The following is a 23,451-nucleotide window of genomic DNA, read 5'->3' on the forward strand; positions in this document are numbered from 1 at the left end:
ATTACTGGGTCATATGGTATTTCTATTTCTAGTTTTTTGAGGAACCTCCATACTACTTTGCACAGTGGCTGCACCAATTACATTCCCACCAATAGTGTAGGAAGGTTCCCTTTTCTCCCCATTCTCACCAACACTTGTTATTTCTTGTCTTTTTCATGGCCATTCTAACTGATGTGAGGTGATATCTTATTGTGGTTTTAATTTGCATTTCACTGATGATTAGGGATATGAAGCATGTTTCCATGTGCCTGTTGGACATCTGTATTTCTTCTTTGGAGAAATGTCTGTTCAGGTTCTCTGCTCAGTTTTTAATTGGGTTATTTGTTTTTTGGGCCTTGAGGTATATGAGTTCTTTATACATTTTGGATGTTAACCCCTTATCGGATAAACTGTTTATGAATACATTCTCCAATAATGTAAGTTGCCTTTTTGTTTTATTGATCATTTCCTTTGCTGTGTAAAGATTTTTAGTTTAATGTAGTTCCACATATTTTGCTTGTTTCCCTTGCCCAGGGAGATGTATCCAGAAAAAAATCATTCATGTTTATGTTCAAGACATTTTTGCCTGTGTTTTCTTCTATGAGTTTCATAGTTTCATATCTTACATTTAGGTCTTTAATCTGTTTTGACTGTTGTGTGTGGTGTTAGGGAGTAACCAGTTCCATTCTCTGGCATGTAGCTATTCAATTTTCCCAACACCATTCACTGAAGTGACTGTCTTTTTTATCTATTATATATTCTTGCTTCCTTTGTCATGCATTAATTGACCATATATGCATGGGTTTATTTCTGGACTCTCTGTTTTGTTCCATTGCTCTGTGGGTCTGTTCTTGTCCTAGTACCATGCTGTTTTGATTACTGTAGCTCTGTAGTTTAACTTGAAGTCAGGGAGCATAATCCCCCCAGGTTTCTTCTTCTTTCTCAATATTGCTCTGCCTATTCAGGGTCTTTGTGGTTCCATTTAAGTTTTAGGATTATTTGCTCTAGTTAATTGAAAAATGCCATGGGTATTTTGATAGGGATTGTGTTGAATCTGTAAATTGCTTTGGGCAGGATGGCCATTTTGACAATAATAATCCTTCCTATCCATGAGCATGGGATAGATTTCCATTTATTTGTGTCTTCAATTTTTTTCATCAGTGTCTTAGAGTTTTCAGACTACAGGTTTTTACCTTCTTGTTTAGATTTATTTATAAGCATTTTATTTTTTTGATTCAATTGTAAATGAAATTTTTTTTTAAATTTCTCTTTCTGCTGGTTTGTTGTTAGTATATAGGAATGCAGTAGATCTCTGTATATTGATTTTGTATCCTGTGAGTTGCTGATTCCCCTTATTCTAACAGTTTTTTGGTGGAGTCTTTAATGTTTTCTGTGTATAGTATCATGTCATCTGCAAACAGTGACAGTTTTACTGCATTCTTACCAGTTTGGATGCCTTTTATCTCTGTATCTTGTTGTCTGATTGCCATGGCTAGGATTCCAGTACTATATATTGAATAGAAGTGCTGAGAGTGGGCATCTTTGTCTTGTTCCTGATCTTAGAGAAGAAGCTTTCAGCTTTTCTCCATTGAATATGGAGCATGATGTTAGCTGTGGGGTTGTTATATATGGGCTTTATTATGTTGAGGTCTGTTTCCTCTATGTCCATTTTGTTGAGAGTTTTTATCATGAATGAATGCTGAATTCTGTCAAATGCTTTTTCAGCATCTATGGAGATGATCGTCTTTTTTTCCCCCTCATTTTGTTAATGTGGTGTATCACATTGATTGTCTTATGAATATCATAACATCTTTGCATCCTTGGAATAAATCCTATTTGGTCATGTTGAATGATCCTTTTGATGTGAATTCAGTTTGATAATATTGTTGAGGGTTTCTGCACCTATGTTCATCAGGAATATTGATCTCAAATGTTCTTTTCCATGTTGTCTTTGATTTGGTATTAGAATGGTGCTGGCCTCATAGAATGAATTTGAAAGTATTCCCCTGCTCCTCTGGTACACATCCCACTGCTGGTAAATATTTCAAACTGTTGCCTGTGTGTTGGATCTCAGTGGGATGCAAAGAGCATTTCCATCTTCAAAGGGACAGGAGTCTGGACTCCTCACAGTGCTCCAACTCTCCCTGGTGCCCAGCCTGTTAATCCCAAAGCCAAATTTAGTGTGGACTTGTTTCCTGAAGCAGATATCCAGGGCCAGGTGTGCTGATTCCTGAGCACTTATCCCATCCCCATTCTGTTCCTCTCCCTCACCAGGTGTAGATGGTCTGTTCTGCAACCCTCAGGTGGTTTTCAGGGTTAGTTGTATTTGCTGTGGTTGCGTCCTTGGTGTATAAATGGGAGGAGGTTTCTGCCTTGCCTTCCTACTCCACCTTCTTTTCACCACCTGGATCCTCTTACAATGAATAAAGTATGAAGTCATCATTTTTTTCAAATTAGGATGTTAGAAGAAAGTTTGGAAAGTATCTAATATTGGTCCAGAAGGTTAGCAAGTTCTCAGTAAAGAAATCCAGTTTTTGCTAGTTTTATAGGATATTTATACAAATTAAGTTGGTGTTCCTATATGCTTTTTTTTTAGTTGTTATATAAACTTTCTCAAAGTATGTATCTTTTCAAGTTTAGTCCTTTCCTTAAAATACATTTTTATGGAAATTTTCAATATTAAAAAAGGTCCAATAATATAGTGGACTCATATACCCATCCCTGGGCTTCAAAAATCCCTACATTTTGCCTACCCTTTTTTTTTTTCTATCACTTTTCTTACTTTCTTTTCTGAAGTGTTCTAAAGCAAATTCCAGACATTCTGTTATTACCCACAATGTTTTAATATTTATATTTTATTGTTTTTACATATTTTCAGAGTAATACTATCAGATCAGAATTATTATTCTTATTTTAAAGTGAAGAAGAGGACTATAAGGTTGAATAATTTAACACAAGTTTATATAATTCTTAAAGCAGAAATAGGATTAGAGGTGATGTTAACCCCTGCCTCCATCTGACCAATGCTGCCTCTCAGAGAGCAGGTATAAAAGTGGGAAAAATTATTACTTTGCTTAACTTCTGTTGAGTTGTCTATGAAGGATGCTTTCTTAATCTTTGTTTTAATTTAAGGATTTAGGTAATATTGAATACAATATTGAGTACACAGTGACAGGTGAATGGGGGAGTCCTTGGAACCCCCACCCCTGCTTATCTGTAGTATTATAGCCCCTACCCCAACCTGGCTTAGGACTTGGCATCCTTCTTCCTGCTTCAGTTTTCTCCCTAGCCTTAATCATTTTTTAATAATACAAGATATTATTTCCTTACTGATTTTCTTTATATCATCTTCCTTTCTCTTTCTCCCTGTCTGTAATCTAAGCACCTTAAAGGCAAGAATTTGTTATTTATTTCCTGAAATGTTCTGAGCCCCTCAAACTGTGCCTGGTACATGGTAGAAATTTTAGTGAATGAATGAATGAAACCTGCAGTGACTGCTCTGATTCATAAAAACATTTTGAAGGCTCAGAGCAAAAAGTCTCTCCAAAATCAGATTTTGTGCAAATTGTTGAAACTTCACTAAAAAGTGATGGAATTATCCTCATCTTTCTTGACTATGTTTAGTTTTCAAACTCAAGTTCATTCTTGGTGAAATGTGAGTGGGGAGTGTTGGGCTTCTGTGGACAGAGTAGGAGAATGGAATCTGTGACAGAAAATAATAGAAAATGTAGACCCAGGGGAGCAAATGCTCAAGCGAAAAACATTTTTGCTTTTACCTCAAGATGAGGAGAAAAAAGAGAAAACCAAAGATAAACCTTTTCAATAAGACAATATATATATTTAAAGAGTCAATTAGAAGGAACAAAAAAGGGTGGCTACATGTACAGAGATAGCTATCTTTTAAACTGTAGAATTTCTTTATTTGTTAAATAATTTTGAAAGATACAGAAATTAGTGATTAAAAATTTACCCCTCACTAAATACTAGAAAAAGAGTATTTTAAAGTTTCAGGAGAATAGTGTAAAATGGCTTAAAAACCATGCATCTGTTCAGAATGGCTTAAATTCATACTTTAAATTGAAAGAAAGAGTAGTTAGGATTGTTCCAACCACAAAAACACAGGAAAAAATAGCTTAGGCCCAAAGATGGCTAGGCTTTCCCAACTCAACTAAAAAAGCACATTATTTTTTTCATTTGACTTGCAAATATTTTGTCTTTTGCTCTATAAAGAGTTCCTTGATATCTCAGTATAAACCTAATGATCCATCTGTATTTATGATTTCATTTTTGTGTGTGTGTCATATCCACTATAAAATGTTCCTTACCTATTCTGCTATGTTGTAAGACTGTATAAATTAGAGACTTTAATTACCTGCATTGTATTCTGTAAGATAAAATTTAATTCATAAAGATCTGAAACCAGACACATTTAAAAGAGATGTGCAAGTATTTTTTTGCTATGCATCAAAACAGATCCTTCCTAAAATGTATAGGGACCAAGTTAATGATGTGTGAATGGTACCTGTTCCTTATTCAAGCAGTTTATTTGTTTACAGATTCCACTTCCTAATCCCTATATGTTATGATGTTTTCCTTGGGAAAAACCTTCCAGGGTTACTCTCAAAATGAACTTGCCATAATTAGTCACAGAACAACTGGAGGGAAGTTGCTTGGAAATGTGCAGGATAGGGTCACCATGGAAACACGCCCTTGTGAGGTCCTTCTAAGGAGCCGTCTTTGCAGTCACCATGGCGACCTGACAGAGAACTGAACATAGCAATCTAGCCCTGCTGTTTACCATGGCAACCCAAGCAGGGCCACTTTGGAGACAACTTGGGGGCCATTTCTATGTAGACTTGCTGGGGCTGCCTTCAGAGGCTCCATCAAAGTCACCTTTGAGTGGGATGCTATATGCAAACCCAGCAAACCATTTCACAATGAAAAGGTCTGTGGCATGAATGAAGCTTTACCAAGAAGGTCAAAGTCTAGGGGAGTTACAATTATTGGTTAGAAATACAGCAATGATGAAACATTCCAGAGTTCATGTTGGACATGTCATGTGATCTTTCTGTGGGCTTCATGGCAGACAAATACAAAGTCTGGTTTTTTACCTTTGCCTATAACTTTGTATATGCTGTAAATTGGCAATAATGACTTTGTTACTTTTTCTCATCACACAGATATGCCCAGAAGAACTGCATATTTTTCTGCAAACTAAAATAATGATTTAGAGTGAATTCTTTGATTTATTACCTGGGTAATTGCAAAGTGGCTGCTTCTTAGAGTTTGTGGTTTGTAGTTCTTATCTCTCAACAATAAAATTAATGTTTGCAAAATGACCTAAACTCAGTAAGACTATCAGAATACTCATTTGAAGGTCAGTTCAGCTGTACATGTAGAATTTTGTCATTTAGGCTTTGAAATTTCGTAGACCTAGGAGCAAATCCTAGCTCATCTGTTTATTAAGTCTGTGATTGAGGACACTTTTCATAACTTGTTTTAGCCTTGTTTTATCATGAATCATCTGGGAAATTAGCAGTTTAGGGACTAAATGATACCATGCAAGTAAATTATTTGGGTCATAGTAAGCACTCACTGTTAGATGATGGTACTTTGATGACTTTATAGAAATAATATTTGAGATGGTTCTTGTAAAATGACTGAGGAATGGTTCCCTGAGAAGTAGGGGGGAATATTTCAAGTAGACTGAATACTATGAAAGAGTAGTAAAAGCTCAGAAAACATGATAAACTGAGGAAACCAGGTTGATGTACAAGAGACAGGAAGGGGGAGTGACTATCGAGGAAGATCATAGACAGATGGGATGGGAGCCTTATTATCTGTCAGGATGAAGAAATATTAACTTTATCCTTTGGGCAGTGTGGAACCAGTAAGAACCTGAACCGAAGAAGTGTAGTAGAGTTGCAGAGGGCAGTAAATTTGAGAAAGATGTAGGTGAAAGGTAGAATCTATAGCACTTAAAGAATGAGGGGCCAACATTTCAATAACATTTCTAGCTTGTAAGGACAGATAGGTGCTCTATAAACTGAACTATAGCATAAAAAAGGAAGAAGATTAGAGATAAGTGACATCATGCTAAGATTACATTTAAGGTAAAGGGATTCAGCAAAAACCTTTCAACAAATGGTGAGTACCTTACGTGTAAGAGACACTATTCTAAGTACAGTGAAGACAGTGTTCAAGAAACCAGGACCTCCTGAGGCTTACCTTCTAGTGGATAGAGACAATGAGAAATAAATAACTGATTAAAATTTATAGTATATTGTCATACAGTGATAGTTGTGGAGAAGAGGGAATATTGTGCAGCATGTAGTTTAAAATTAGAGGTCAGGGAAGATCTTACCAAGGAAGTGAGTGAATAAAACCTGAAATAGGTAAGGTCTTGAACCTACCAAGGGAACGTTCCAGGCAAGGGTCAATAAGTGCAAGTACACCTACCCATTTCAGGAAAAACAGGGAAACCAGTGTTGCTGGGATTGGATAAACAAGGAGAAGAATTATGGGAAATGAGATCAGAGAGGTAACGAGGGGACAGATCACATAGGACCTTATAAAGTTTGGTCTCAGTGAGATAGGAAGAGAACAGTTGAACAGGACTAATAGGATCAGACTTGTTATAAAATGATTAGTGTGCTTGCAAAAGACAAAAGATGCTGTGTTTGTGGTGTGTGCATGTGATGGGTGAACCAGAGATGGAGACCAGTTCTTACAATCCCTGTGAGATGTAATGGCTTTGATAAGAATGGAGGTGGTGGGATCAGATACTGAGTGTAATTTGAAGGTATAGCTGTTTGCTGTTTAGTGGACTATGGATTGTAAGTAAACAAGGATGATACTGAGGTTTTTGGACTGAGCAACTGGAAAGTAAGAGTTGGCATTAATTGAGATGGGAAAGACTTTGGAAAGGATGGGTTTAATGGGCAAGATAAAGAAATCAGATTTGGACATATAAGACTGATGTGCCTAGCAGATAGCCAAGAGGAGATGTTGAGTAGGGAATTCCATATAAAAATCCAGAGGTCAGGGGAGGAATCTAGCTGGAGATGCACATTTGAGAGTTGTTAGCAGATAGACAGTATTTAATACCATGCGATTTGTTGAGGTCACAAAAGGATGAGAAAAAAGAGGTCCTAGAACTTAATGGGACTGAGCCTTAGCATATTCCAACATTAAAAATCAGAAAAAGGATAGCTGGTGAAGAGAAGGGAAGAGAATTTGTATAGCTTTGGCTGGTGGTAGATGATTGGGGCAATAAAATGAACTGAACAGATTCATTCGGGCTTATTCAACTTTTTAAACTACTTCTCCACTTATGAGGCATTTATAAAAACAGTTTGATACAGCATATTAAGATAAATATAGATAGATAATAACAGATTTCAAGAGAAATTGGGAGTTATGTTATTGGCTCCAATAAGAAAATGCTCAATGACATAGATTTGTTCATTCAAAGGAAGAAACTTTCTGACTGTGGAGATAAAAATATAATAACTGAGATTATGAGGAAAACTCATATATTTGGAAGAACTTACAGTTTTTGCAGTTATAAGTTTTCAGAGTCAGAACTTCTGTTTGAAAATGCTTATTCACTTCACTGCCTAACTGTAAGATAAATAAAGTTCATCTGTGGTGCTAAATAATGCTGCATATCCATTTTATTTTTGTTTTTATTTTTGAATGATGCTTTATAGTTTTCCACTCAAAGTAGCATTCAAATATAAATGAATATGAATACATTTGACATTTAGCAATATGTGCATAGAATCTGAGAGTTGGATCCAGATATAATGCCATAGCTGTTTAGCAGTGTATTTATGTGAGCAAAAAAAATCATTTTCAGAAGATCATTATAGTTTAGATTTGCATATAGCCACATTCAATAGATGCAAACAGATACCAAATTTATTCACACTGGTCCTTGCTCTGTGTGACTTGTTATTTTGAATCAGTAGTTTCCTTATCATCAAATAGTGGTTATTAATCTTCAGATGTTCTTGATAATATACTACATGCTGCACAGAGCAAGACTGACTTCTCTCTAAGCTTTGAAGAAAGGAAATATTGACAAAAATCTTTTTTTGTGGTGGGGGCAGAGGTCACCTCTATCTTTTCTCAGTTATTTGTTGTCTTACCTTTTTTCCCTGTGTTTTTTAAGAATTTTTTCCTTTCTATATGATTCATTTCCTAATAACTAGTTTCCTCTCTCTCTGCTTCTTTTTTGTCTGTTTGCATCTACACACACACACATACACACATGTACATACACACATACACAGCCATGAAGGACATGACATTATCCTGGGGAAGGAAAAGGGACTTAATTCTTAAATACTTCCTACTATCATTTTGTCCTAGAAAGCATCTAGCAGACTTTTCCTCACATCTCATTGGCCAGAGTTGTGAAAAGCCCATGATCAAACAGTGGCCTGGGAGTGGGACTGTGACCATCAGAATTGACTTAGACAAGCCACAGTGTGCTCCCCAGTGCAAATACCTGGAAGAAAATAGGGATCTCTCTAGTAGTAAGAAGGAATAGGGAATGGATTCTGGGTAAATAAGTAATAAATTGGTGCCACACATACACAATATAGCAGCATATTGGGGTCACATAGACACAGCTGAAAGGGAATTGGGGATGAATGAATGATGCTGTAATCAAGAAGGCACTCAGCGGCCTCTCCTCCCAGACCAAAGTCCCTGGCAGTGCCTAGAATTCCTCTACCTCTATACACCTTCACTGGCAGGCTTCTCATTCAGGACATCTTTGGTTTGAGTGGTAGGAAAATAAGTAAATAAAGCCATGTGTTCCTATTTGTATAAATTTGTAAAGATTAATAATGAATATTTTATTAAAGAGCAAAAAGTGTTGTCTACCTTGCAAATAAGAGTCCACTGAGCCTGGGATCTGTATTTGAAATTTTACCATATTACTTTTTCCCTCTATCATTGATTTATATGCCCCAGCACTTCCAAGTAGAGCAGTCTCCATAAAGCATTTAATAAAAGGTCCTAAACCCAATTGCATGTGATTTCAGCGACAGCATCAGGTGCCTTTGTAGTTTTGGGCAAGTTACTTAGATTCTTCTTGATTTAGTTTTCTCAACTATAGGAGTTGTGGGGAATGTCGATCCTAGAGTGTTGTTAAATCAGCACGTGAAAATTCTTAACCTAGCTAGTGCTTAACCAGTGTTACATTGTAAATATTTTTATAAACCATATTAGAGGAACTTTCTTTGAATTGGCCATTGTATTCTCTAGATCAAAATTTAGAAGGTGGTAGCTATAATCTTGTTTATTAGATGTTTACAATTTAAAATAAAAAAAGGAGACAGCAGTTAGCTTGAGCTGAACAATGCCGGCTCCCACTTGTCCCATCTAGTCACTCTAGGCAATTGAATATATATTTTAAAACATATCTGAATCTATACAGATTATTTTTAAAAATTGTTTTTTGGGCTCCATAAAAATAATTAAACTACACTTGGTATATTGCCATGTTTCTGCAGTGGGGGACATCTCAAGAAGGAGAACTGTAAATCCCTTTATGATAAGCATCAACAACATTGAATACATCATATTTTTCCTTTATGAGTTATTTTGAGAAAAGTTTCCTTTCTGTTTTACACCAGCAATAACACTTAATTTCTCCAGAGCCATTAGCTTATTTTTAGCATATATACATGGGTTTTTACACCTGATCCTACCCACCTTTATCCCACCCCTTACATTAACTACTGTACTGTTGAGAGCACCAACTCTGATCCACTTTTGTCTGACAGATGTGTTATGTGTCAGTCTCACCCCTGGATTGACCTTGTTTTTATCCTTTTCCTATTTTCCCTTTGCACTAATGTCTTTATCTAGGTATCTTAGTTGTTGCGCATAACCTTGAAAGTCATCTTGAATATAGTATGGGGAAAGCAAAAAAGAAATGAATAAATAAGTACTAGAGGTAAAGTATTCCAGATTATCTCAAAGATAACACATTTTTTAAAACATAAGTGTGATCAAAAGAAAAAAAATGTGTTTTTTGTTATTTCCTTAGGAATCCACAAACACCAGGATGTCTTTTGTGAACACAAACTTGAACAGCAGCTGACACATGTTAACTGTTACTCAGAAAATTAGCCAGGAAGTATTAGAGGTGGTGAAAAAACTGAACTATTTTCAAAAGTTTTATCATGAAATTTACATAGGGAAATTATTGCATAGTAAGGTTTACTGATTTGAAGAAAGAACACATTACAGTCCTGGTGAATAAGGCCTGTGTCTGTTTGTGGTGGGTGAGAGTGGAAGGAGAGAAAAGACAATGAAAGGCTGTAGAAAAAGAGAGGCAGTGTAACACTGTTGCAGATGATTTTCTAAAGAAAAACTGTAGTTCTGTGTCTCTAGGAATAGTTTTCATCCCACTGTCTGAACTGCAACAGAAAAAGTAGTAGTTGGATAAGTAAAAGGGACAGTTTAAAATTCCAGTCATATCTTCTTAGGATTTAAGAAATTCTACTTATGGCATCCTTGTAGATTTGTGGTTTGGTTTGAGGAGTTCTTCCCACTAAAGATATAATAGTTTAAACAGCTGTCCTGTACAGAAACTCAAAGTAGATTCAGTTTCCTTTTAATTTAGACTTTTTGTTAATAAAAAATGTGCCCTTAAGGGTCTGTCTTATCTTTCTTTCACTCCCAGCCCTGCTTTGGCACTCAATAAATACTTGATTATGCTCAGAGCAATAACACAGTGGGAGTCTGAAACCTGGAGAGGGCTTTGATTCACTTTTACTTAACTTGCAACCTTAATCAGACATTAATTATTCTTTATCCATGATCATGCAGAAATAATGCTTACTTTGAAGAAAAGTTTTTGAACATGAATTAATGTCTACAAATCTGGAGTTTGTATAAGTAAAAATTTCATTAAGTTAGAGGAAGAAAGTATAAAAAATAGAGAATATAAAATGGTATAAAACATTGTTTAAAGTATGAATTGTTTCAATATTACTTCTAAAAATAAAAATATTTATTTCCATAAAGAATAGAGCCAGTAGATTTTCCTCTAGCATGGTAACATATCACTAAATTATGTGCATTTTGATTTATTACGTTTCTGGGCTTTGAAGAGTAAGCTTTTTCTATTCAATGTTAGTCAATAAGTGAGTAAATTTAAGGGGAATTGCTCTATCAAAACACCACTCAACTTTCAAAATTCTATCCCCAAACTAGTACTTTCGTTTTGTAAGCATAATATTTAGTACATATTGTATGCCAGATACTGTGTGACTCATTGGGATATATTATCCAATGAGTAATACTATAAATTATGAGGTAGTTTATTCCCATTTTTGTAAATGAGAAAATCATGGCCTCATTTGTCAATCAGCCAGGAGTTACTAGCTCCCTCCCTGTCTAAGCATTTGTTGGTGGGGAAACTGCAGTGACCAAGACTGACACATCCCTGTCCCTAAGAAAATTATGGTCTAATGGGGGGACACTAAAAATAAAGGAAAAAATAACAAATAAATGACTCTAGTGGTTTTTGATGTTGATTAGTGCTATAGAGAACATAAAACAGGATCACGTTAGCCAATGCCAGGTGGGGAAGAGAAGGCTTTTTGAGAAGATAGCTGAGGGATGTAAGGGGCAATCAGCCCAAGATCTGGCACAGGTGTTCTAAAAAGAATCCATGCAAAGCTCTGAAATGGGAATGAGCTCTGCATGTTTCAGGTACTTTATAAGATCTCGTGTAGCTGGAAAATAGAGAATGAAGGGACAGCGGATGAGGAATGAAGACTGAACAATCAGGCTAACATCATGTTGTTAGCTAATACTTAAACCCCATTCAAATTTTGCCAGTGTTCTGTAATGTTCTTGACAGCATTTGGTTAGACGTCCCCTTCAGTTTGGGACTGTTCTTCATCTTTCTTTGACTTTCATGATTGTTACACTTTTGAAAATTGCAGACCAGTTATTGTGTAGTATACTTTCCATATCAGTGTGTCTTATCTTCCCTTTGGTAATGTAAATTATCAATCTTTGACAGAAATATTGCTCAATTGATGTTGTGATCTTTTCATAGATCCCTGTAGACAGCACACGACTTGTCCCACTAATGATAATATACTCTTTGATCATCGTCCTTTCTCTTTGTAATTAATAAACAGTTTGTGGGATGCTACTCTGTAATTATTCCATCCTTACCAGTTGGTTTACCTTTCAGTTGATTTACACGTGTGTGTGTGTGTGTGTGTGTGTGTGTGTGTGTGTGTGTATTATGTTTTTCTGTTTTAGTCGATGGATTCTAGTCCAATTTTATCATGTATTTTGATATGAAAACTGCCCATAATTGGGTAGTAGGACCATGTTCAAGGTGTTTTTTTTCCTTTTTGCATGTTAACATCATTCCTTGCTCCTTTCTATATAAGAAGACATTCTAGGTTCTTCTTGTATTTTTCTTGCCCCAGCCCTAGAATCAGCCATTTTTCAAACTAGCCCTGGTTACTTTTAGTGGAAAAAATTATATTTAGAATAAAGCATCTTGAGATGTTAAAATATAGTCATTGCTGTTTGAGATATCACATTCCAACACCTGAGTAGACAGAAATAGTGAATATATATCTATGCATAATTATATACACACACATATTTATATCTGTATAGGTACATTTATGCCTATGTTTACATACTTATATTATATATGTGTGTGTGTACAAATACGCACTTATCATGAGTTCATACCAGTGCCTCCAATTCAACTCCAGTATCATAAGAGACTTATTTGACCAATACCTTGAATATAGCTTATCTTGCAAAGCTGATGTCATCTTTCCTGAGTGTCGGTACTCCTCCCCCACTCAGGTTTTCACACCCTGCACTGGGCCGCATCCGTGCAAGAGCATCCCCCCTGCTACTCTGGGATTTTGTTTCCCCATGCCAGAACCCTGCCCCTCCCATGTGGCACCTACCCGCCCTGTTTGGGCTGTTACTTCCCAATCCAGAGCACTCTTTGCAGGGACTACTGCGTCCTCTTGCTATTGCTTTGACATCCTGCTCTGGGCCAGTATGACTTTGCCTTCTTCCTCCATCAGCATGGGCACCAGCCTGACTCTGTCCTACGAAATAAGTTTTAGGATTGAATTATTCAAGAAGAGAGGGGAAAGGAAGAACTTGAAGTTGCTTTCAAATGCTCACTCTGTTTTCTGTGTGGGGAAGAAAAATGTAGTCAGTGGGGAAGAAAAAGACCTTTTGAATCTAGTGTAAGAGGAAGGTGATAATGGCATGAAGAGGGTGGTAGTAGTGGAGATTCTAAGAGAGGTTAAGGGGTTTGTGCAGTTATACAGAGCTAGTGAAATAGCAGAACCAGAAATATAAACTGGCACCACACTCCCTGGTTTCTTATAAATACTAATTTTTTCTGATAGGTGAGTCTGAAGTCCAGAGGTGTGAGAAAATTTTAAAACAAGTAACAATTATCTTCTAAGAAAATCAAACCAAAAAGGAATTTTAAGAGTTTAGTGCTTTCTCTGTATCCCCTCCAATATGTATTTAAACACATATATACTTAGTATTCATAATAAATTAGAAATTGCAACTTGACAACACTTTGAAACGTATAGAGTTACAATGATCTCAGAAAGTTGAAATTCTTTTTTTCTTCTTTCAAGCAATTATTGTATGGAATTTTATTTTATCCAGATCAGTATGTAACACTAAAACTAATTGATGATAATAAGTTACATTCCTTAAGCACTTATGATACACCAGGCAGAATTCTAAGTGCTCTTACATATCTTCATACCATTAGATATTAATGATAAATATGTGTTATCTCATTTAAGTCCCACCCAATACATGAAGAAGGTACTATTATTTGCCTCATTTTATAACTGTGAAAACTGAGGCTCGGAGAAATAAAGTCACTGGTTTAATGTTGCACATGTAGTATTGTAAAGCAGGACTCCTGAAATTATGCTGGTAACTATGTTCCAGTTATATCAGAGTGTATGTAAACTGTATTCTAGGGCAACATTCGAAAGGATACTTACTGTCATGCTTCAATTGACTAAAACCAATCAGTTTGCATGTGTGATAAGTTCTATTTCCCATTCCTGCTGCAGAACATTAGTAGTGATTTGAAATATTCTGTCATAGTGAACTGGCAGCTTTAATGGTATTAATTTTAGAGGAAATTGACCTGCCTTGCTTATCTGTCAGTAAAAAAGAGGATATGAAATGAGCTAAGGGACACAATTTCATCCCTAATATAGTCAGTGGTTCTCAGTAGTACTGTGGCCTGGGAAGGAATAAGAGTTTAGGTCAATGGGACATTTTCAAATATACAAACTTCCAGAGGTTCTGCCATTCCCAGGAGACCGTCTGACAAGACAAGGTTTTGGTCCAATGTTGAATTTTTAGTTAGAATCTTCAGATTAACTTAGTCATGTGTGTTTAAGGTTACACACACAACTGGATGTGTGTTTTTAAGTATATGTATTAAATAATATATTAATGTAGATATAACAACTTTTTCAACTCTCACATGCATCTTCAACATTTCTTTTGAGTCACTGAATTCTCTTTTTATTGAAAAAGATTATGTATTTACATAGTTCACCAGCCAGGAAAAAGGAGCTCGGAGTCTCTGTTTCTGTCCCTCACTTGTGAATCCCTATATGTTATATCCCTACAAATATCATGTCCAACCACCAATATTAATTTATATGCATTAGGAACTTCAACATTTCATTTGTCCTAAAAGATATTCTTGACCCATAAAGCAATTATCATGTTGCTTAAAAAAAAATACCAAAACTATGTATTTGAATAGGAAATGTATTCCCATGGTTCAAAACTCATACATATCATGGAAAATCTTCTTCTCATCTCCATACCCTATCTTCCCGATTCCCACCACTCACATTAGAAGTACCTACTACCATTGGTCACTTTTGTAGCCTAACATGTTTCTTTATGGATGTTCAGATACAATTATACATCCTGATTTTCCTTTTTTAAATGAATGTGCTAATATGCTGTGAAGATTTCTACGCTTTGCTTTATTACTATAATAACATTTCTTGGACCATTCCAGTTATTGGCCTTTTACAGCTATATATTTCATCATATGGATGTGTCAGAATTTATTTAATTGGCTCTTACTAGTGAACATTTATTTGTAATCCTTTGCTACCATAAACAGTGCTTCATGAGTAATCTTGAATATATATTATTTTGTAAGTGTACCAGTAGATCTATAGAATAAATGCCTAGAAATGAGGTTGCTGAGTTAAAGACTATTTGTTTTTGATGTCTCATTACTAAATATGCTCTCTTGGGCAAGTTAGCTAACTCCTCATCTGCTTGGTCTCTTAGTTTATAGAAAAGAGAAATAATAGTATCTAGCTTATAGGAGTAAATGTGTTAACACATAAAGGTGCTTAGAATAGTGCCTAGTACATAGGAAGGGTTATTATTGTTGATATTATTATTATTTCCACCAAAATGCTGTCCACTAGGAGAGGTATTTACATTTTCACCAGCATGTTTCTGAGGCTTGTTTACTTGTGTACCCTCCACTCTTGCCTTGTCAGTGTTATCAAACTGTAGAATGTTGCCCTAGGATGAGTGAAAAATAGCATCCCCTTATGATTTTAATTTGCATTTGTCTTATGATGTGTGGTGTTATGTATTTTTTAAATATGTTTAAGTAAAATCTGTATTTCTTTTTTTGTGATTGTCTATTTTTTGTTCATTTGATTTTCTCTATTAATTCTCAGTCTTTTCCTGATTTTTAGAAGATTCTTATTAGGGAAATTAGTACTTTTTGTCATTTGTATTTTAATTTTCTTAATAATGATTTTTGTTAGGCAGAAATACTTAGGTTTTATAAAGTCATATTTATGTACCTTTTTCTAAAGGCTTTTAGTTTTATGTGCAAATTAAAAAGTCTTCCCCTATTTCAGGATGACAAGAGTTGTCTCATGTTTCTTCTGTTAACTTTTGGGTGTTTTTTCTTCACATTTGAAATCTTTGAACCATTTGGAATTAATTCTAGTTGTAAATATAAGATGTGAATTCAATTGTATTTTTTCCCAGATAGCTATCCAATTGTGTCAAAACTATTGAATAATTGTTTTCCCCAGTAATTTGCAATGCTGCTTTTGAAATAGTCAATTTTTGTTTTTCATATTTTCAACTATTTTAAGACTGTATGTTTCCTTGGTCTGCTTTTTAGTTAATCACCAGAACCATACTGTCCAAGAGGTTTTAAAAATGTGTTTTGTATATGGTGGGGTTTGCCTACCCCTGTCTATTGCTCTTGTCTATTTGCAGTGCTTTTGAATGTAGATTTTAAAGTACTTGTAATGATAATCAAATACTTGAATTAAGAGGTCCTTTCCTAGAAATAATTACTATGGTGTCTCCTTTTTTAAAATAACTAATTTCTTCAGTAGACTACTATATATATGCAAAAGTACTATTAGTTTTGTTTCAAGCTAATGTATTCTCATGTAGTAATTGAGAAAATATTCAATAATATTAGAGGCTTTCTAAAAACACAAGTAAAAGCTTTATTAAAGGATACATTTTTGGGGGGAACCTCTAATTGATAGAGTTGAGTATATACACAGTTCCAGTTATATTGATCATAGCTTTATAGAGATGTGTTATACAATATAGTATCTACTAGCCACTTATCACTATTTATATTTGAATTTGAATTAATTAAAATTAAATACAATGAAAAATTCAGTTCCTCAGTTACACTAGCTACCTTTCAATAGTCATCTGTGGCTATTGATACTATTTTGGGCACTATAGAATAGAATATTTTTATCATCACAGAAAGATCTGTTAGCTAGCTTTGTTTTAGAATATGTTGCAATTTCAAGAGCTGTATGATGATTTTGTAGATGGAATCAAAGGGGAAAAGTCATATCTAAGGGAGGTTTTAGCTTTGCTAGGGATTCAGATGGAAAAGAGATGAATGGCTGAAAAAAACACCAAGAGAACTGAATTAATTAAAAGTGTAACATAAACAGTACTTCAGGAAAGATAGCTTGGTAGTTTCTAGTTACTAGACTTTCTGGTCACATAGTGCATCAGTTACATATGTTGGAACATACCTCCCAATATATGTATGTTTTTAATTTACAAATTATCTGCTTGCACTACTATACTCTTATATTTTATCTGTATTATAAACTATGCATATAAATTAAAAACATTGGATAAGAATTAAATATAAGGTGGTCAAAAGGTACGAACTTCCAGTTATAAAATACTTAGGTCATAGGGATGTAGTATACAACCTGGTGACTATCATTAATAATATTGCACTGAATATTTGAAAGTTGCAAAGAAGAGTAGATCTTAAAAGTTCTCATCATAAGAAAAAAAAATGTGTAATGCTGGGTGTAAACCAGACTTACTGTGGTATTCATTTTGCCATTTGTACATACGTCAAATCACTATGTTGTACACCTGAAACTAATATAATGTTTTATGTCAATTAAAAAAAATTAAATACAAATGGAAGTTCCTTCCTGCAGCCCTGTGATTGTATAGCTATGCTCTGAAGTTCTTGTACCCCATTTTGTAGTTTGGTAGTATAGTGTGTTTGAGTAACAAGTTAGAGAACCTGGGTTCCAGTAAGAAGTTAATGAAAGTCACTTAAACCTCACTAAGCCTTACTTTTACTTATTAGTAAAATTACTAAAAGAAATAATATTTACTTTAAGGTGTATAGGAAGAATTAAATAAGATGATATGTGATATATTGTTTGCTTAAGTAGTAAATAAAATAAAAATATTTCATGACAGAAAATTGTATAGCCTATGAAGGTATGTGCAGGCATATTTCAGAGATACTGTGGATTGGTTCCAAACCACAGCATAAAGCAAGTACCACAATAAACTGAATCAAATGATTTTTTTGTTTCTTGGTATATATGTTTTCACTATACTATAGTTTATTAAGTATGCAATAGCATTATGTCTAAAAAATCAAAGTATATACCTTAATTAAAAATTATACTTTTGCTAAAAATGTTAACCATCATCTGAACTTCTGGTGAGTTGTAGTCTTTCTGCTGAAGGGTCTTATCTGGATGCTGTTGTCTACTGACTGGTCAGATTGCTGAAGGTTTGGGTGGCTGTGCTATTTCTTAAAATAAAGCAGCAATGAAGTTTGCTGCAACCATTTGACTCTGCATTTCATGAACAATTTTTCTGTAGCATCCAGTGCTATTTGGTAACATTTTACCCACAGTCGAACTTTTTTTAAAATTGGAGTCAATCCTATCAAACCCTTCCACTGCTTTATCAATTAAGTTTATGAACTATTCTAAATCCTGTGTTGTCATTTCAGCAATTTCCATATTCTCTTCACCAGTAGATTCACTAGTAGAGTTCATCTCCAGAAACCGTTTTCTTTAGTCATCCATAAGAAGTAACTCCTCATCTGTTAGATTTATCATAAGATTGCAGCACTTCAGTCTCATCTTTAGGCTCCACTTCTAACAGAGGTTCTTTTGCTCTTTTCCACCACATCTGCAGTTACTTCCTCCACAGAAGTCTTAAACCTCTCAAAGTCATCACGAGGCCTTGAATCAGCTTCTTCAAAACTCTTGTTAATGTTGATATGTTGACCTTTTCCCATGAATCATGAATGTTCTTAATGGCATCTAGAATGGTGAATCCTTTCCAGAAGGTTTTAAGTTTGCATTGCCCAGATTCATTACAGAATCACTATCTATAGAAGCTATAGCCTTACAAAATGTATTTTCTTCAATAATAAAACTTGAAAGTTGAAATGATTCCTTGATCCATGGGCTGCAGAATGGATGTTGTGTTAGCAGGCATGAAAGCACCATTAATCTCACTGTCTATTCCCATCAGAGCTCTTGGGTGGCCAGGTGCATTATGAATAAGCAGTAATCTTTTGAATGTAATCTTTTGCTAACAGTAGGTCTCAACAGTAGGCTTTAACCATTAAGTAAACCATGTTGTAAATGGATGTGCTGTCATCTAGGCTTTGTTGTTCCACTTATGCAGCACAGGCTGAGTAAATTGACCATAATTCTTAAGGACCTTAGGATTTTCAGAATGGTAATTGAGCATTGGTTTTAACTTAAAATTACCAGCTGCTTTAGTCCCTAACAAGAGAATCAGCCTGTCCTTTCAGTCTTTTAAGCCAGGCATTAACTTCTCTTTAGCTATTAAAGACCTAGATGGCATCTTCTTCTAATAGAAGTCTGTTTCATCTTTATTGAAATATGTTGTTTAGTGTAGCCCCCTACAGTAATTATCTTAGCTAGATCTTCTGAATAACTTGCTGCAGCTTCTATGTGAATCCTTATTGCTTCAACCTGAAGTTTTATTTTATGGAAATGGTTTCCTTTCTTAAACATCATGAACTAACCTCGGCTACATTCAAACTTTTCTTCTGCAGTTTCCTTACTTCTCTCAGCCTTCATAGAATTGAGGAGAGCTAGGGCCTTGCTCTGGATTAGGCTTTGGCTTAAGGGAATGTTGTGGCTGGTTTGATCTATCCAGACCACTTATGCTTTCTCCGTATTGGCAATAAGGCTGTTGCAGTTTCTTATCATTTGTGCTCGCTGGCGTAGTACTTCTCATTTCCAAGAACTTTGCCTTTGCGTTCACAACTTGGCTCACTGCTGGTGCCAATAATCTTAGTTTTTGACCAGGTCTGGCTTTCAACACGCTTCCTCACTAAGCTTAATCATTCCTAGCTTTTGATTTAAAGTGAGAGATGTCTAACTGTTCCTTTCCCTTGGATACTTGGAGGCCATTTTAGGGCTGTTAAGTGGCCTAATTAACTATTGATGTGTCTTAGGGAATTGGGGGCCTGAGAAGAGGGAGAGAGATGGGGGTGCAGATGGTTGGCGCTGTAGTCAGAAGACATACAACATTTATGAAACTTGTCATCTTACACGGATGCTGTTCATGATGCCCCAAAACAATTACAATAGTAACATCAAAGATCACTGATCACAGATCACCCTAAAAAATATAACAATAGGGAAAAAGTTTGAAATATTGCAACAATTACCAAAATTAACAGAGACACAAAGTGACCAAATGCTGTTTGGGAAATGGTACCATTAGACTTGCTGTATGCAAGGTCGCTGCAGACATTCAATTTGTGAAAAATACAGTAGCTACAAAGTACACTAAAGCAAAGCACAATAAAATGAGCTCTGCCTGTAAAATCAGTAAGTTTAGACTTTTGACTTTGAAGTAATTTTTAACTTTGTAAGACCTAATGGTAATGTAATATTTTGCTTTTCTAAACTTTGATTATATCCTTCAGAAACAAATACAGGAAATTATCATATCTAAAGAATTAAAAGACCTCAGTTTCTTTTTTTTTTAATTATAAGGAGACATACCCTTTTTTTAAAAGGTTTATATGAATAGAACTCATGGAAACACCTAGGAAGAAGTGAATCAATCCTCTTCAGTCACCTGTGTATTTACTGTACCTCAGTTGTGCAAAGAATTCAGAGAACACTACATTTCCCAAATGGGAACGTTTAAATAGTTGGCTTTCTGTTGCCTCCAGTGTTACAGGAAATCATAATCATTCTTTATTTGAGGGATATTAATGGTGTTGGAAGTGCTAACTTGAAAGGTGATGCATCAGCTACACTTGTGGGTGTTTTATAACTCAATTTGTCATTTTAGAAAGTGCATTGTATTTTACTGAGCACGTTACATTTGGATAACAAAATTGGCAATGGGTGTCAGACAGAAAGGTTTCTGCTTTTTAAGAAAAGTACGTATTGTAAAGTTTATAAAAAAGGTACTACTTAATAATCACATGTATGCCTGAGCAGCATTGTATAATCAAGCATCTAATTTTTTCAGACACATATTGCTTCTCTCCCAAATCAGAAAATAGTAAAATTTTATTGTTAAGAGCCCTCTTATCTCTCCCCTGCAATTTAATTAATACTTGCTAAGAAGAGGTAGCTGTCAGATTAGAACTGAATTTTTGAATTTTCTATTGTCTTCTGATGGAGTGGCAATCTAAGTCTTTTTATTTAGGTATATTATTTTCAAGAACTTTCTAGATGATAATTTCTCAGCTTTTCTGAGTATGAAGAGAAATTTTTAGCATTTGAATAAATAGATTGAATGGTTGATTTTTTCCATAAAAGGAAGTAATAGAGAAGCCACTTAACAAAGAAAACAATGAAGATATTTTTAAGTAAGAATAGCTACTATCTTCAAATTGTATTGTTTTATTAAAAAGTTCTGGTGATACATGCCTTTAGGGTTAGGTAGAGAAACATTTCAAACTCAGTGGTATTTAAAAGTATAAAGGACTAATCCTTGGAGAGGCAGTAGGGGCACAGCCTTGATTCATTGCTAGTATTTGCCTTTTCTGAAATCATTCATCCATTCTGCAACTATTTATCAAATTTCTACAAAGTGTAAGCACTGGAGAGATAATGGTCAGAAGATCAACACATGGCTCCTCATGGTAGAGTCTAGAGTCCACCAGGGAAGTACAAAAACAAATAATTAAAATAATTTATAGTTCTAATGAATGCTAAGGAAATGAACAGTGGACTGAGAGAATAGGCAAAAAGATCCTGTTTTGTAGATAAATGCTGTTCTGAGAACAATTATTGAGGAACTGGTATTTAAGCTGAAATTAAAAGAAAGCTACCTAGAGGATTTAGACTTAAAGTGAGAGAATAATTTTTTAAATACCTCACCATATATTTGTCTCTTTGATATAACTCAATAAAGCTTGAATTTGTTTTTCAAAAGGGTCTTCTACATCTTTTGATAAATTTATTTTCAAGAACTTTCGAGATGATAATTTCTCAGCTTAATTTTTTTGTTTGTATTTATCATAAATTATGTACTTAAAATTTTGTTTTCTAACCTTTTTTTTTTGGCCAGAGTATAGAAATATAATTCACTTTAGCATATTTATCTTGTATTCAGCAATCTTTGAAGTTATTTTTAATTTTAATAACTTGTAGACTCTTAGGGATTTATTATATAGAAAATCCTAACATAGGTACGCATTGATGGTTTTGTCTCATTAACCCAATCATTACACTTTTTTTCTTTTTCCATTGCTTATTGTGCTGTCTGAAAAATGTATGTTAATGCTGTTAGTGATGGGACATCTGTGTATTAGTCCTGATTCTAAAGTAAATGTTTTCAACATATATTTTTATTGGTAATAATGTATGCTAGAGTCTTTTATATATACATTTTTAATCAAATTAAGGTAATTCTTATCTAATTCTGAGTGATGAGAGATTGATTCATAAGTGAGTATTGAATCTTACTGACTGGTTTTCTATATTTATTCATATGATTGTATGATTTTTCTCCATTATAAACTTAATGTGGTGATTTGCACATGGAATTTCTTATTTTAATCATCCTTGAATACCTGGGTCAATTCAACTTGGCAGTTGCTGGATTTGGTTTGTTCTGTTTTTAAGACTTGTGTCCGTATTTTTTAATAAGAATGATTTGTCACCTTATTGTACACTTTAAACATACACACTTTTATTTGTAAGTTACACATCAATAAAGCTGGGGGAAAAAATGATTTGTAACTATCATTGCTTATACCAGAAATGTCATATTTCATATCAAAGTCAGACTAACCCTCACAGATTTCTATATACTAGATTAATTTGTGAGACTGTCATTTTTTTGTTAATGAAGGAAGATGCCCTTCCTTCTTTAGGAGCCAACCCTTGTAAGCTTGTTTGGATTGAGGGGGTCAGTCATAATAATGGAGAGACTTTAAATTTTAATTGTGCTATCCATGTGACCTTACTACTCTACTTATAATTAGAGATAATCACGCAGTGATGAAAAAGGATGCTTCTTGCCACCAGTTCTAGATTGTAAGTGATAAAAGTGATTAAGTGATGAAGGATGGATGGTTAAATAGTGAGTGGAGGTGATTCTTAGAAAGATTAGTGAAATTTCCCCTGGATTGCTCTTTAGCAGTGATGGATCACAGTTCTTGAAAAAATTTTGATATTTTCTTCTTTCATCCTGGCAGCTCTTCCTGGATAAATAGACTGTGGGGAAGCTGCTTTCTCAATCTATAATTTTTATACATGATACTTTGACAAAACTGTTGGTAATCATGGCAATTAACTCCCCTAGAATTATCATGCCATAGTGTATGTATTAATTACTTATTAAATATATAGTTCAGCAGTCAAGCAGATTTGCTTCTAAGACACATTTTAGTGTAGTGTGTAGTTGAGACATTTTTACCAGAATTTATTTTCACTGATACAGAAAAGTTGGAACATACACCTCAATAACTAGAAAGAGACCCATCAAAGGACATGGTAAGTCCAAATTTTTTAAATCTCCTGTTTTAAAGTCTCATGTGAATATCACCTGCATAATATACTTTGTTTATGTTAATTTAACAATATT

The 23,451-nt window shown here is 34.6% G+C and overlaps 1 protein-coding gene across 3 annotated transcripts in view; it reads left to right on the forward strand.

Moving 5' to 3' along the window:
• SNX7 (sorting nexin 7) overlaps window positions 1-23,451 on the forward strand; it is a 101,992-nt gene that overhangs the window by 44,021 nt on the left and 34,520 nt on the right. The gene's annotated exons all lie outside the window — the stretch shown is intronic.

This window comes from Manis javanica, chromosome 4 (assembly GCF_040802235.1).
Source record: "Manis javanica isolate MJ-LG chromosome 4, MJ_LKY, whole genome shotgun sequence".
Taxonomy (NCBI): Eukaryota; Metazoa; Chordata; class Mammalia; order Pholidota; family Manidae; genus Manis; species Manis javanica.